Here is a 16,634-nt window from a genome sequence, read left to right as displayed (position 1 = left end):
TGGCCAAGAAGAAGACAAAGACCCCGAAACTACCCCTTATAGAGTATTCAAGCTTCCCAAAGGTACAACTCTAGCAACTCTCTGGCTGAGTTTGCCCCATGCATCTTTCTGCATGTACTTTGCTCTCCTAATACTTTACTTTCCTGTATAGCTTCTATCTTCTTGTCTGATTCCTCCTTACAAGACAGGCAAAGACTAGGAATTTACAGTCTAGTCACTGGCCCCTGTGGTTAAGGTTCCTGGATTCCATCAAAGTGACCAGGGTTCAATTGCCAGTCAGGGAACTAAGTTCTTGCTTCCAGCCGCTGCTTGCCACAAGCTGCTACTCACCGGTGCATTCATCCAAAATCAAACACATATCTCTTAAGTACCTATTTGGGGCTAGGCATTGATCTTCATGCTACGATACAGCATAATAGGTAAACTTCTTGCCCCTGTGGAGCTTATATACTAATGGGGAGATATCAAATTGAAGAGTGTATATGTTATAAATGAACTGTCACCCTGCTTACTTCACTTTTATTCAGAGTATATTATGTGAAATGCTGGGCTGAACAAAGCACAAGGTGGAATCAAGATTGCTGGGAGAAATATAAATCATCTCAGATATGCAGATGATACCACCCTTATGGCAGAAAGCGAAGAGGAACTGAAGAGCCTCTTGATAAAAGTGAAAGAGGAGAGTGAAAAAGCTGGCTAAAAAATCAACATTCAGAAAACAAAGATCATGGCATCTGGTCCCATAGCTTCATGGCAAATAAGATGGGGAAACAATGGAAATAGTGACAGACTTTATCTTCTTGGGCTCCAAAATCACTGCAGATGGTGACTGCAGCCTTGAAATTAAAATCTATGCTTTAAAAAGAGCATAACTTTAAGAAAAGCTATGACCAACCTAGGCAGCATATTAAAAAGCAGAGACATTACTTTGCTGACAAAGGTCCATCTAGTCAAAGCTATGGTTTTCCCAGTAGTTACATATGGATGTGAGAGTTGGACTATAAAGAAAGCTGAGTGCCAAAGAATTGATGCTTTTGAACTGTGGTGTTGAAGAAGACTCTTGAAAGTCCCTTGGACTGCAAGGAGATCAAACCAGTCAGTCCTCAAGGAAATCAGTCCTGAATATTCATTGGAAGGACTGATGTTGAAGCTGAACCTCCAATACTTTGGCCACCTGATTCCAAGAGCTGACTCATTTGAAAAGACCCTGATGTTGAGAAAGGTTGAAAGCAGAAGGAGAAGGGGACGACAGAGGATGAGATGGTTGGATGGTATCACTGACTCGATGGACATGAGTTTGAGCAAGCTCTGGGAGATGGTGAAGGACAGGGAAGCCTGGCATGCTGCATTCCACGGGGTCACAAAGAGTCAGACATGACTGAGCAACTGAACAATAACAATATTATATGTAAGGAGGTGATTGTCGCTATAGAGAAAAATAAAATCAATAGGAATTGTCAAGCATAGAGGGCTGTTCTTTTCAATAAGATGGGAAAGGAAGGGTTTTCTGACCAAGTGCTGCTTGAAGAAGTGAAGTGAAAGTTGTTAAGTCATGTCCAACTCTTTGCGGGCTCATGGGCTGTAGCCCGCCAGTTTCCTCTGTTCATGGAATTCTCCAGGCAAGAATCCTGGAGTGGGTTGCCATTTCCTTCTCCAGGTGCTGCTTGAGTAGAGACATAAAGAAGTCAGGAAGCCAGCTTCTGGGGTCCTGGAGGACAAGCATTCTAGGAAGGGAGACCAGCAGGGACAAAGGCCTGAAAGGAAGGAAGCCTGGTACGTTGTTTCAGGAACAGCAGGGAGACTGGTAGCACAAACATGCATGCATGAAGGGGACAGTGGAAGCGGACAGACCGGAGAGGTAGCAAGGGCAAATCATGTTGGATCTACAAGCAATTTGTAGGGTCTTTTGCTTTTACTCTGAGTTCCATGGGAAGTGCTGGAGGGTTTTGAGTGGAAGAGTGACTCTTGCATTCAGGGTAGACGGTGGGGGCCAGTGGTAGGAGTAGAGAGGCCCGTTAGGAAGCTTTGGCTGGTTACAGTAGGCAAAGACAGCAACTGCGGTACCACGGCTACCAACTGGTACCACTGCTACCAAGCAGTGGTAGCTTGGATCAGGGTGGGGGATCTGTGTATGTTTTGAAGGATCTATGTATGCTTGAGGGTCTTTCTGAAGGATTGTTCTGGAATGTGATAGAAAAATAGAAGCCCATGATGGCTCCAGGGATTTAGGCCCCAGAACCTAGAAGGATGGAGTTGCTATTTACTAAGGAAGAGAAGACCACAGGAGAAGCAGGTGAGCAAAGGGAATTGAAGGTGTTGGTTAGAGACAGGCTCAAGAGGAGGTACTTGTTAGACATTTGAGAGAAGGCAGATGAACATGGGTTTGAAGTTCAGTGGAGAGGACTGGACAGGAAATCCAATCTTGGGGGTCTTGTTTGTACTAAAATCTTCCTGACAGCAGGCTCTCTGTTTGTTTAAAATTTGTGTTCAGGATTGAAGTAGGGGTTCAAATCATAACCACAGTGGGAAAAAAAAAAACAAAACACAGATAAAGAAGAAGAATTAAGGATAAAAAACCAGGCAGTGAAAGTGAAAGTGCTGTCATGTCTGACTCTTTGTGACCCCGTGGCCTACACTCTATGGAATCCTGGAGTGGGTAGCCTTTCCCTTCTCCAGGAGATCTTCCCAACCCAGGAATTGAACCCAGCTCTATCTCATTGCAGGTTCCCCACCTCCTCGGGAAAAAAAAAAATCAGGCAAAAGACCCATTAATAGTTTTCTCTAGAGGAGCATTACATTACTAAAATCAAAATTAGGGGAATTATGAATACTTCAAATAAAGTAGTAGTTCATTTGTAGATCAAAGAACACAAACATCATTCATGTGATTTTTATCAAGAGAGTTGAGTATGAGAAAGAAGAGAAAATGAGCACTACGGGCTGGAAAAAACTAACTACACACACATACAAATGCCCGAACAAATGAAAAACTATCTGTAGGACAAATGAAAAGAAAACCAATTGTAGCAATAAACTTTCAAAGGAGTAGCAATACTATTTCAGGAAATGAATAAACATAAAGCTGAGCTTGACACACTAATGGAATAAAGGTGGAAACTCAATAACTTGGGCTTCCCTTGTGGCTCAGCTGGTAAAGAGTCCGCCCACAATACAGGAGACCTGGGTTCAATCCCTGGGTTGGGAAGATCCCCTGGAGAAGGGAAAGGCTTCCCACTCCAGTATTTGGGCCTGGAGACTTCCATGGACTGTGTAGTCCATGGGGTCTCAAAGAGTCGGACATGACTGAGCGGCTTTCACTTCTTTCACTCAATAACTTAGGAATACCAGAAATCATTGCTGTAACCAGGGATGGGAAATAGATAATTTCACTTATTATAACATGAATCTATTGCAGAGATTGTGAATTCATTCATCAGTTTGTTCTGATTTAGTAAAAGTGTAGGGTATAAGGCAGAAGGATTGTGCAAGCAAGGAACAGTCATTTTAAAAATAAAAGTAGACATGTGCTATCAAGACAATTTATCTACAGGAGAAATAAAGTATATATTTGTTACTAAAATAGGAAAAAACCTCTCGCCGAGCTTACAGATAGGAGAGTTAATATGGGAGGTACCTGACCTCCCCTGTTGAGTAGCAGGCTGGATAATCAATGTCTTTTGAGGTTCTGTGACTCTGCTTTTTAATTTGCAGTATCACTGGAAGCAATTTCCTGGCATTCCACAATCTAGCTCCAGGGGCAAAGTAATTGGTGACCCTTGGTCTACGTAAACACTCTGAATAACAAAGATCACAAAAGGGACATTAGAGAGACATTCAATTTAAATTGCATGTTTCTAGGCTGCTGGTTCTCAAAGACAGAGCTTCAGAACCACATGGGGCAAAGAACATCTTGGAAATGGGAAAGGTTCAGAAGGAAGTATGTAAGGGGGATTATGGTAATTAGACTTGTGGGATTTAGCTGGTTATTCAGCCTTTGCTCCCCCTACCCCTTACTCTTCAGTGATCTGGAGTTGATCCTCTGTGGACTGAATCGCTTGGACTCCCAGAAGGAGGTATTTTCCTGTCTTGTTTGAGTTGCATTTCTGGAAGTGACGCCTACCTTCCACAGCACCGGCTGCTATCCTGGGCCCCTCCTCTGTGGCCCCAGCTTTCCTGGCCTTTCCCCTTCAGCCCTGAAGGTGAGAGTGGCTTCCTCTGTTGATAACCCCCAGAGGCTCAATTTCTCTTATAGATTGCTTTTACCCTGCCTTTCTTTACCTTTGTGGACAGTCCCTTCTTTAAAATCTTCTGAACCATTTAAATTGGATTCTGTTCCCTTGAATGACACAGGAGTGTTCGGTAATTTCTAAGTGGCAACAAAGTAATTGAAGGGTAGGGACTACATAGTCTTACAATCCCTAACACACCCTCTATGACACTTCAAATGCAGTGCAGTCTTAGTGTATCTGTTCAAAAGTTGTTGATGAATTATAGGCTCTGTGCAGAGCTGTTTGCATCCTATGGCAATTGGATCCACCTCCCCCTTAAGAAGGTCGTTTCTCAGTCTTTGAGGTTTCCAGTCATGTTCAGAGAGGATGCTGGAGGAACAGAGCTTCAACCTTGCAAGGCACAAAAAGGGGGTTTGTATTTGTTATTGTTTAATGGGACTGGTAGAGAATACAGTGAGGGAAAGATTAAGGTCAAAATTATTTGAAAACTGATGTTCTCTAGTCTGCAACAAATGAAACCACTCGTACATATTTGTCTTGCTGGGACTATGGAAGTCCTTGGAGATGATCCTCCACTTAACTTTGACTGATGCTGTCGAGTGTAATGAATGTATAAAGTAACATTTGCTGTACCGTTAGAAAAAAAAACAACACACCGCAGATATAAGCCACTCTCGAGTAAAATGGGTCATTACCAAGCTACATGTTGACTGGCAAGATTGAAAATGTCCAGGATTACCAAGAATTGACCATTAGTGAAAACGTACCAAAAAGCTTTTAAAGTCACTTATCACATCTAATTATCTGATACCAGGTATAATTATGCTATTATATATAATTTTAGTACCATGGCCCATATGGTGTTAATTCACTCTACGTGCCATATTGAATTTCTAGTTTAAAATTATCAAATTCAGTAAGATGTATAAATGAGTACTCTAATGCAGCTATTTTAAGAACCTTCTGAGAGGGCTATTCATTCATTTATTTGACTTTTTTTTTTTTTCTGAGCACCCATTGTGTGCTGTGTAAGGTGCTAGGTTCCGGCAACGCAGTGACAAATACTCTGTCCCTGAGGCACAGACAGTCCAAAGGAGAGCAAGGTTGGGAAGAGACAAATAATTCCTAATAGGGAGCCGTGCATAGTGGAGGGAGTGAGCTGGCATCTCTGGGATGGGCTGGGGGATAGCTGAAATCATAGCGGAGATCGTTTCTAAGTTCTCTAGCTGCTCTGTGGCATGTGCGGTCGGTCCTCCTGGACCAGGGATTGAACCCAGGTCTCCTGCATTGGCAGGCGGACTTTCCACCCCTGAGCTACTGAGGAAGCCCAGGAAAACAATTTTAATGGATAAAATAAGTACAAATTATTGTTAATGCTGCAGAGGAAATAAGGTATGTGTTGAGATGTGTGGGCCAGGAGAATGGACTTCGTGTGGGATGTTCCGAGAAGACCTCTCTAAGGAGTTGTTTTGGAAGGAAAGACATGAAAGCTAAGAAAGAAGCAGTCATACACAGAGCTGGGTGAATGTTCTAGGTGGAAGAATATTCCAGAAAGATATTTAGGTAATATTATGCCCTGAGGTAGGTGAACAACTAGACCTCCTCCAGAAATGAAAAGACCAGTGAGACTGGAGCATAGCAAGAGAGGAGGGTGATCCAAGATGGTGCTGGAGGGGTTAACAGGAGCCAGATCACAGGAGACCAGGAAGGCCAGGGCAAAAGGGTCGGAGGTTCATGGGAGATGCTCTAGGAAGGTGTTTAAAGGCCCTGAGCGGTGAGGATGACCTGACGTAGCCCTGGCTGCTAGGTAGAGACTGGGTTGCAGATAGATCAGATTGAAAGCAGGAAGACCAAGCATGTGGTGTCTGTCCAGGAAGGAAGTCATGGTGGCTGGGACTGAGAAGACGTGACAAGAAGTAGGTACATTTTGGAGTCAGCTCTGCTCTGCCTTCCAACAACATTGCTGTGCAATGAGGTGACCAGCATTTAATCACTGATGTCTGCTAGCTTTATGACCTGGACAACCAGGTCCGTGATGAAGCCTTTTACTAAAATGTAGAAACACCGGGTGGAGTGGAACAGGACATAAGACATTAACACTTTAGAAATACAGTCTTTATTGCCATTTGGTGGATTTACTAAGCTTTGCGGGGGGTGTGTGAGATGTGGGGAATTTTAGGGAGACTTCTAGAAGTCTAAAAGATTCTACGTTCTGAGGTTAAGAAGGTTCCAATAACACGCTGGGAAAAAGAACTACAATAGGGATGGAGGCAGCTGAGAGACGAGGAGAGCCAGGTAAAGCGATGGAAGGTGGTGCAGTGCAGAGAAGGATTTGGGACACTGAGAAGGTATGATGATAGCTCATGGAATGAAGAAACAGGTGAGCCTGATAGAATGGCCAGCAAGGAGGTAGAGAGACCCAAGGAGCAGGGAGTGGACGAGTGCCAGGGCTGGCCAGGAGCCCTCAACACAACCTTCTGAGCGGTACCTACAGATTTAGCAATCATCTCACCAGGGACACTGGCGAGAGTAGCTGAAGAGGGATGGGTGGAGGCAAAAACGAACAGTTGGTGAGGAAATGACAGAGTCGAGTTGAATCCTTCAAGCAGTCTCGTTTGAAAGCAAGGTTGGCTTGGAGTGCTAAAACATGGAGCAAATTGCAGCGTGAATGCACATGCTGAAAGGAATGAGTCAGTGGTCAGGGAGCACATGAAAAGAAGAAGGATTGATTGGCAGAGAAAGGCCGAGAAGACAAAGAACTTCTTAATATAGCAACATCCCTCATGGGTAGCACCTACCCAGTAATTTATAGTCACTTTACCTTGATTTTCACATTTAATCCCCACAAGAACCCAAGAGGTAGAAACTATAATTATCTACATTTTACTGATAAAATAGTTGAAATTCAAATATTTTGCCCAGGGTTTCTGAAGCTAAAAATCAGTAACACCAAGATGCAGGTTTCGTTCAGCCACAGGAGCTGCCTCTTAAAACCCTGAGCTGTGCTTTATTCCCACTCTGTCAGCTCTAAGCCCAGTGGAAACCAGGAAGTCTGTGTGTTCCCATTAGCTCCACATCCATTAAACATACCTTTCAGGGTTCAACCTTTCCACTCTTCCACGTATTGCCCACCACCATCCTAGGCACCCTCGGGGTGTAAACCAAAGCTGGGAGAACCAAATCCAGGTGTTTGGGCAACTCTTTCTCCAGGGCTGACTTGTCTAGGGAAGAAAGTATCTATATTAAGAGAACTCATTCATTTTCTCGACAATGGTGCTGCTGCCTTTTCTTCCCTTCCTGGGCTTCGCTTCCCTTTCAACCTCTTCCTGACGATCTACATCCAGTTCAGCTCTCCACACCAGGTCTCTGCCTGCAATCTTCTCTCAAAGCAGGTCCTTTCCTCTATGTAACTGTCCAGCTAAAAAGCATGCCAGGGTTCTTCAGGCTTAGATGAAAAAGAGGCCGAAGAGTCATCACATCAAAATATCCACCAAGTCCCTCTCAATTAAGCTGTATGGGGACCAAAGCCCAGAACAGGTCTAGGGTTTATTTTTCATCTGCTGGCTTCATCCTTGGTTTGTTTCAAGCTTCATGTGGAACTGCTAATTGATACTGGGCATCTGTACACCCTTTGACTTTACTTCCTTTTAATCTCAATGTATTCCCTTATTACTAGCCCAGATGAAGCGTGAAATCTTACACTATTCTCTAGTACAGTGTTTTCCAAAGTGTGACTCACAGATTGTTGGGGCTGCCATGTGTGTGTGTGTTCAGTTGCTCAGTGGTGTCCCAGTCTTTGAGACCCTATGAACTGTAGCCCACCAGGCTCCTCTGTCCACGGAATTTTCCAGGCAAGAATACTGGATGGGTTGCCATGCCCTCCTCCAGGGGATCTTCCCGACCCAGAGACTGAACCCACAACTCCTGCGTCCTCTGCCTTGGCAGGTGGATTCTTTACCACTGGCGACCCTGGGAAGCCCCCAAATAGCAGTGTGTGGTTTGTGCCAAGTCTCTCCATTCGTATCTGACTCTTTGCAATCCCATGTCCTGTCCATGGGATTCTTCAGGCAAGAATGAATGGATAGGGTTGCCATTTCCTCTTTCAGGGGCTCTTCCCCACCCAGGGATTGAACTTGTGTCTCTTACATCTGCCTTGGCAGTCAGGTTCTTTATCACTAGCATCACCTGGGGCTGCCATAAATCAACCCAATCAAAATCTCTGTAGGTGGAGCAATTCTAACTTCTGGGTAATTCCACCCTCTGGTGTATGAAGACTTCCTGGCCCCTTCTCAAGATCCTGGGTTTCCTGACTGGCAAGCCATGGATAGCAAATAGGGCAGTTCGTCTGCCCAGGTACCGATGAGCCCGTCCAGATTCAACTATCTTGGGGCACCCTTGTCTACGCTGCTGGGTTCAGTTCCACGTGCTTTCCAACTTGTCTAGCCTTTGGAGTATTAATTATTTTCCTAGGCTCTGGTAATAGCCCAGCTTTCAATTCCAAGTTATTTAGCTTCATTTATGCCTCTGATTGTTTGCACTTCACATCTGCCCCAAGGAGCGAGTCTGATCTTATTTTCTCTAGTAACCGTTCAGGTCTGTGGCAGGGTCATACCCATATCAGAAGCAAAAATTACACTGGAAAAATACCGATGGCATCAGATCAAAGCTAAATAATAGCTGGTGCATTATTGTGAAAGCACGAACAATGATTTTTTTTTTCCTGAATAAATGTCCTTTAATATCAGGTCTACCTCAATTACTGAAGATGTTAATTTCTCATATTGCTTTCTTCCACTGGAGGATTTGAATGTTAAGCTTGAAAAGGCCAACCAAGCTGCCATAGTAACAAGGCTAACCAGGGGCCAGATGATTTCTGGTTTTTAGATCTTACAGACTGCCAGTCTTACATGTCTACAGCAGGGAATAAAAATTAGGAAATGCACTGGAGTGTAAACACCTAAATTATGACATATAAACACCTAAATTATGAATGTTCTATATATAGGAATGCACTGTGCCGAGTCCCAAAGCGTGGGTGAAACGCTTTCTCTTTTCCTTTGAGAGGCGCGGTAGACGCACGGAGGAAGGTGCCTCCTCCTCTGTGCCAGGTGTCCAGCACAGCTGTGGAGGGAGTCCCCTGCCCCAGGGACTCTTCTCATTGTCAGGGGAGTGTCTTTCCCGACTATTCTGAAAGTGGGAATGTGTACTCACAGTTCCTATTCATGAGTAAATTTTCCCCTAAGAATGGTAAATGGATTAAAATCATGCCCGTCCACACAATTCCTTTTAATCCAAAACAGCAAAATTATTTCTCTTAAATTTTGCCCATACTGTGATTAAACAGTCGTCGGTGGGACTTGCCTGGCTGCCTGGTGGTTAAGACTCTGCCTTCCAATGCAGAGGGCACGGTTCAAAACTGGGCTGGGAAACTACAGACCCTTGGTTGGGAACTACAACTTCAGTCCCTCGTGCTGCAAGGTACAGCCAAATTTTTTAAAATAGTAATAAAATAAGCAACATTAAGGGCTTCCCTTGTGGCTCAACTGGTAAAGAATATACCTCCAATGTGGTCCCTGGGTTGGGAAGATCTCCTGGAGGAGGGAAAGGCTAACCCATTCCAGTATTCTGGCCTGGAGAATTCCACGGACTGTATAGACCATGGGGTCACAAAGAGTTGGACACGACAGGGTGACTTTCACTTTCTTTCAAGCAACATTAAAAAATTGGCTGAACTGACACATATAACATGTTTTTCTGTATGATTTGAATTATAAATTTCAATAAGTATAAACTTATATGTGAACTTCTGGAACAAATCCTTATATAAATTGAAAATTTCTCCTACAGAGGGTTCAGGTGACAACGCTTCTATCAGAGATAGTCACTCCATTGTTTCATACACAGTAGCGTGACTTGGTTGTAGGCATTTTGATTCTCAAGTAACAAACACATTTTCAATTTCATTTGACTTATTTTCGATGAAAGTGCCCATCTTTCATTCATTAAAATATTAATACTCAGAATCAAAGCAACAGAAGATATTTTAATCAACAGATAAGTTAATAAAAGATGAAACCAGTGTGCAATTTTTGAATAAGTAACCAGTTTGCAAAGGAATGATAGAAGCCGGTGTATTCTCTGGACATCGTAAATTCAGATTCAGGCCTCAGACTCTGTCACTGGGTGTCTGAAGACCAGCAGTCAGTGTGGATGATAAGGACTCAGCATGGTGGTAGTCACCCCCTGTAGGAGTTAGTCCTTCATAACTCACAACATTCTGTCATATGCATCATCTCCTCGGACATGCAAAAGGCAGGGGTTTCCTTCCCAGTGATAAGAATATCAGTCCCAGAGAAAGCAAATGACTTGCGCAAGTCCTTAGATATACGTGGACAAACTCAAAGCACTTCTGCCTCTAAGCCCTTCTGCCTCTAAGCCCATCATTCTACTATTTTGCATTTTTGTGTTAGGGGAAATATCTGACACAAAATACACATGACTTTTCAAGACTTATTGTGAGCATTTATGGGAAACAAACTTTACCTCTCTATTTTCATTATCTTCATGTAAAAAAAAATCATATTCTATCTTCTTTCCTCTGTTATTATAGAGAACAAATGAAATGATGTGAAACAATGAAAAAACTGTGAAGTGTTGATTGCTCGGTTATGTTCAACTCTTTGTAACCCCATGGATTAGCCCGCCAATCTCCTCTGTCCATGGAGTTCTCTAGGCAAGACTACTGAAGTGGGTAGCTGGTCCCTTCTCCAGGGGACCTTCCTGACCCAGGGATTGAACCTGGGTCCCCTTCATCGCAGGTGAGCGCTTTACCTCTGAGCCACTAGGGAAGCCCCCCAAAACTGTGAAGCACAGTCCAAAGGAGAGTGAGGCTAACTCTACTAGTCTTCATAAAATGTTTTTATTTCACTACTGATGATTGTTTTTTTTTTTTCTTTTTAAAAATTTATTTACACAGGACAAGAGAACTGGAAAATGTATTCAGAACAGTGTCAGCATCAGCGAGGCCACGGGTCGGTTTCAGGAAGGGCTGATCTTTAGCTCCTGTCACCTACTGTGGCCAGTTGGATTTGCTCTCTGTCCTGCTAACAGAGCACATGGACACCAAGCAAGGGATCTGCTGCGGCAGGTGGCCAGAGCCCCAGGCCGTCCTCTAGACTGCTGACACGTGTGGTTTGAACTCCTTTGCCCAAACACAGACTAAATGATAAAATACATATCAGTGTGGGCTACCTGGTATTTTTCTCTGTCATCTTTGTAATCAAGCATGATTGAAGAAGCACGAAGTAGCAGGTGGCCCACACAGCGTCACCAGCTGCACATGCTGGGCCTGTGCTTTCAAAGGTAAACATCAATATCCATTTACTGAAAATTGGCTGAAAGTCCTTACCTGTCCCTTTAAGTCGTGATCATCTTAATTTCATTTGTGTGGACTGTGGGTTGCGTATATCTGCTGTAGGTGACCCAGGGAGACTCAAATACATATATAGCATGCTTGTGTGCATCCATGCATGTGTATATATACACACATGCATGCATGCATACAGGCACACAGAGACATAGATACACACTTGTCCTACACATGTATATACATATAAATATATGTGACGTATATACATATAAATAAATGTGTGTGCATATGTATATAGGAGTGTCCTAGGTCCCTCAGGTGGTAAAGAGTCTGTCTGAAATGCAGGAGACCTGGGTTGGGAAGATCCCCGGGGGAAGGGAATGGCAACCCACTCCAGTATTCTTGCCTGGAGACTTCCATGCACGGAGGAGCCTGATGGGCTACAGTCCACGGGGCCACAAGAGTCAGACACAACTGAGTGACTAATACACACACATGTATACACATTTATGCTGATACATGTATGAACAACAACAACAAAAGATATATATGTACATGTGTTTACACACCCATATATATATGTGTGTCTTTCCCCGCAGAAATAAAGAACTCTTTTGGTTCTTCTCCTACCAAAATATTCAATTTCATCTTAACAAAGCCAAATATGCACTGATCCACCTTGAACTAACTTCTTCCCTTTTTCTCTGAAATCGGCATTTCTTGAGTTCCACCATATACTCAGTATCTATAAAACAAAGATGGAAGACATGATCCCCTCCTACAACAGTGAGCGACCCAGGCAACTGAACTGCCTCCTGGAATTCGGTGGATGGGATTCTGACGGGGTGAATACAAGCATGTGGAGCACACTGCCTACCTTGGAGTGACAGGTTTTGACTTCCTAGGTCAAGGGTTGCAGCACCTGTTTAAAGGATACGATTTAATAGCAGGTGGAGTTAGGAGAGTCCCAGAGGGAGAGATGAACTTGTGTGGGTATGGAAGCCCAGGATGGCATGGCTCTTTCAGGAATTTCGGGTAATTTTGGCTGAGAGTGAAGAAGTCAGTGAGGCCTGGTTTGGGGGAAGTAGATTGTGGCTGGGACAGTGAGAGATGACCAGAAGACATTGACAGAAATGAAGGAATGGAGACCACTGGGTGATGAGGAGATTAGAATTTGAGCTCAAAGAAGCCCTGGTCCATGGCCCAAAGGAAATCAGCGTGGATTTTGTGAAAAATAAGGCTTTAATGGTGTGCATTATTTTTGCCTCACTCATCCATGTTCTGGGGAAATTATACGCACATCAGTTGCATGCAAATGCCTGGTTCCTCAGTCAGTTGATTCAGAAAGCCATAAGATAAAGTGGATCCGGTCGAGGAGAAAACATTGTACATTTCAGGATGTGTGTAGCAGGTGTGGATATTGTGATCTAAACAGAAATACAGGAGGAGAGGCACGTGTGTGTCCCCCAGTAAAGCTCACCACTCTGAGATGATGGATATGATTATGGCCCCAGGAGCGATGAGATTTCCTGATCTTAGTGTGTGATGATAGTCGTTTCGAGGCATCCTTATGTCCACTGTCAGGTTGGTATTTGGGGAAGCATCCTGTGAGGAGTCTTGCACATGAATTTCTAGCTCCACCACGCAGGGAAGGGAGCCAGGATCTGGCGAGGTGATGGAATTACCCTGTCTCTCTGATGATGGCTGCAGCAGAGCCATTTGTCAGTCCAAGTGCCTCCTAAGGATCCCCTTACCTTTTGTAGTTTCATTTTAAGGACAATTACTCTGTGGGTTGAATTTAGGAGAAATATTCCCCCTGCAACCTAAAGCAGCCTTGTTCTGAGCATGAATCTGTCAGTGGTGGTGATGAGAAACGAAATTGTTCCCCAGCAGATTTTTATAGTAAATCAAGGGCTATATCAATTCTCCATGGGCGAGGGGCTAATATCTTAGTCCTCATGAGCATTTAAGGAAAGATATTATGTTGGTTTCCCTTTTTTTTTTTTTTTTTAAAGCTGCATACTGCATGGTGTGAGGGTTCCTAATGCCAGAAGGAAGCAGATAGGCTTGACTTTCTAATTACATTAGGGAGCCTTATGCATGGCTCTGGGCTCTGGTTCCTTCTGTTTACTGCCACACCAGAAATAGGAGTGTGCTTCTCCTATTTTTGAAACTTTTAGCTTCTCAATTTCATTTTTCCCCCTCTGGCGCAGACAAAAGTCTTTGAGTTACTTGCTACTTAGACAAAAATCCTAAAAGAATGTGAACCGAATGTAAACAGTAACTAAATCTCAGGGGTGGATTTAAGATGGCATTTATCTTATGTATCTTCATTTATAGTTACCTTCACTTCTTGGCAATGAGAATATATGTTTTTATAAACAGAAAAGCAGTAAGGCTGGATCCCATTTGGAAACACAAAAATTGCAAACCTTCTAAACTCCAAAAAGCACATGGCTTGTACATCTCCATATCACTTACACTTTCTAAGCAGTCACCTGTTAGTAAAAATTAGGATCTTAAAGAATCTCATTCCCAGTAGGACAAAATGCTCAGGACAAGGAATCAATTGGCGATAGACTCATGCTTCTCATTGAAGGTGTAAGTAAGACAATGGACTTCAGTGGGTCCCTACAAAATGAACTCACCGAGTGATCACTGGGAGCTCATGAGATTCAATTTCAGTACATCGTATCTTAGGCCAGAAATGCTTTCTGAGCACTGGTGGTGACTGGTGCGGGCTGCTACCCCTTCCCACGTATCAAAATACCAATGCTTGTGTCATGATGTACAATGATCATTTTTTTAAAATGTTTATTTATTTATTTGGCTGCTCTGAGTCTTAGCTGTGGCATCTTTAGCTATGGCATGTGAGCTCTTAGTGTGGCATGTGGGTTCTGGTTCCCTGACCAGGAATTGAACCCTGACCCCCCTGCGCTGGGAGAACAGAGTCTTAAACACTACTATCGGGGTAAACTGGTAAACTGAAAACAGGAATAATCTCTTTCTATAATAAAAGCCTAATTTGCTGTGACCTCCAGAAGAATTTGGAAGTACCCACAATTGGAGAGGAAAGAGTCTATTGTTAGACTGGTACAGGCCTGGTACAGTTTTCTAGTTAGTAAGGGGGAACATACATTGCATAGGGGGAGATAGTCACTTTGTCCCGTTTCATTCATTTGCAAACCAATTTTAATACTATATATATGTATATATATATTAATAAGCATTTTTGTGTTAATGGCTGCTGATGCTGCTGCTAAGTCACTTCAGTTGTGTCCGACTCTGTGCGACCCCATAGACGGCAGCCCACCAGGCTCCCCCATCCCTGGGATTCTCCAGGCAAGAACACTGGACTGGGTTGCCATTTCCTTCTCCAGTGCATGAAAGTGAAAAGTGAAAGAGTGATAGCTAAATTATAATAAAATAATTAAGTCTACTATATTATGGTCCTTGATGAATGGTAAGCTATAAGTGTTCCAAAATACGCAAATGAGCAGTTCTCCATGTGGAGCATCGGGTAGCATATAAGATGGAGGGACCCACAATAACTTTGAGGTTTAAGAATGAGATTACTGCGTGCATGCTAAGTCACTCAGTCATGTCCGACTCTTTGTGACCCTCATGGACTGTAGCCCATCAGGCTCCTCTGTCCATGGGATTCTCTAGGCAAGAATGCTGGTGTGGGTTGCCATGCACTCCTCCTTCTTTTGAGAAGATTGGATGTTGCCAATAACCAGGACTGGGAATGCAAAAGAAAGAATAGGACTTGGGGAAATTTTAAGTTCACTTTTTGACATGTTGAGTTTAAATATGTATGAGTACCTCCTGGTAGATGTAAGCTACCAGTTAGTTACTGAACATGGGAGTCTAGAGCTCAGGAAAGTTCTGGGATAATGATAAATTGTCCATGTCTTTTGGATCTGAAAACCTTATCTAATCTCCCTTTTTGGACAAGTGTTGATGTCAGAGTGCTGTTTCCAGCCTAGTACTTGAGGTACCGAGGTCAGACATTGAAGAGATGAAAGTTGAATTATTAAGAGAGGGCATCCAGGTAGATGTCAGTCCAGTTCACTAATCCAAAGGGGTGAGTAGAGAGGCATGGGGTAAAAGTAGCAAAATCAGGAGAAGCAGTGAACTTGCAGGTGGGAGCTAGACTTTAGAAGGAGACCCCAAGTCACTGAAAAAAGCTGTAGTGTTTGTACGGAGCTCCTGGAGTTCTGGCCTTGAGTACGGGAGAAGATTGTATTAGTTTCCTACGGCTGCTGTAGCAAATTACCCCAAACTTAGTGGCTTAAAACAACACAAATTTATTATCTTACAATTCTGGAGATTCGAAGTCCAAAATTGGCTTTGCACACTAAAATCAAGGCATTGGCAGATCTCCGTCCCTTCTGGAGCCTCCAGGGGAAAAATCTCTCTCCTTGCTTTTCCTAGCTTCTAGAAGCTGCCCATACGCTTGGCTCATGGCCCGTTCCATCTTTAAAGTATGTTACCCCATCCTCAGCTTTCATGATTAAAAAGCATGAAAAATATGCAAGAACACAAAAATAATTGAGATAATGTACTTGCAGTGTGAAAATAGTCCAAAAGGAAATATGTCAAATGAATAGTTGTTTCATTAGAAATATGGGAATACTAATCATACTTTGGCCCTTTTCTCTAATTCTCAAACATTCTGTAATGTAAAAAAAAAAAAAATTAAAACTGCTTTTATTTATTTTTTAAATTAATTAATTAATTAATTTTACTTTACAATATTGTATTGGTTTTGTCATACATTGACTTGACCCAAAAAGTGACATACTAAAGAATTCTTAAGGGTCTGGGAGAGATGAAAGAAGGGACTTCCCTCGTGGTCCGATGGTTAAGAATCTGTCCTGCAATTCAGGGGCCACGGGTTTGATCCTTGTTTGGGGAACTAAGATCCCATATGCCGTGGAGCAGCTAAGCCCAGGTGCTGCAGCTGTTGAGTCTGCAAGCCACAACTAGAGAGTCCTTGCACTGCAAAGAAAGATCCTCATGGCAACATGCAA

The 16,634-nt window shown here is 43.2% G+C and overlaps 1 long non-coding RNA gene across 1 annotated transcript; it reads left to right on the top strand.

Annotated features, from left to right (window-relative positions):
• The first annotated feature begins 6,461 nt into the window (after positions 1 to 6,461).
• LOC139186152 (uncharacterized) lies at positions 6,462 to 11,464 on the top strand. Its single transcript, XR_011569651.1, has 2 exons — positions 6,462 to 6,577; positions 11,206 to 11,464. It is a non-coding gene; the product is annotated as an uncharacterized lncRNA (long non-coding RNA).
• Positions 11,465 to 16,634: the final 5,170 nt, after the last annotated feature.

This window comes from Bos indicus, chromosome 12 (genome assembly GCF_029378745.1).
Source record: "Bos indicus isolate NIAB-ARS_2022 breed Sahiwal x Tharparkar chromosome 12, NIAB-ARS_B.indTharparkar_mat_pri_1.0, whole genome shotgun sequence".
Taxonomy (NCBI): domain Eukaryota; kingdom Metazoa; phylum Chordata; class Mammalia; order Artiodactyla; family Bovidae; genus Bos; species Bos indicus.
The sequence above is the reverse complement of the archived record's forward strand: the minus strand, read 5'-3'. Positions and strand labels throughout refer to the sequence as shown.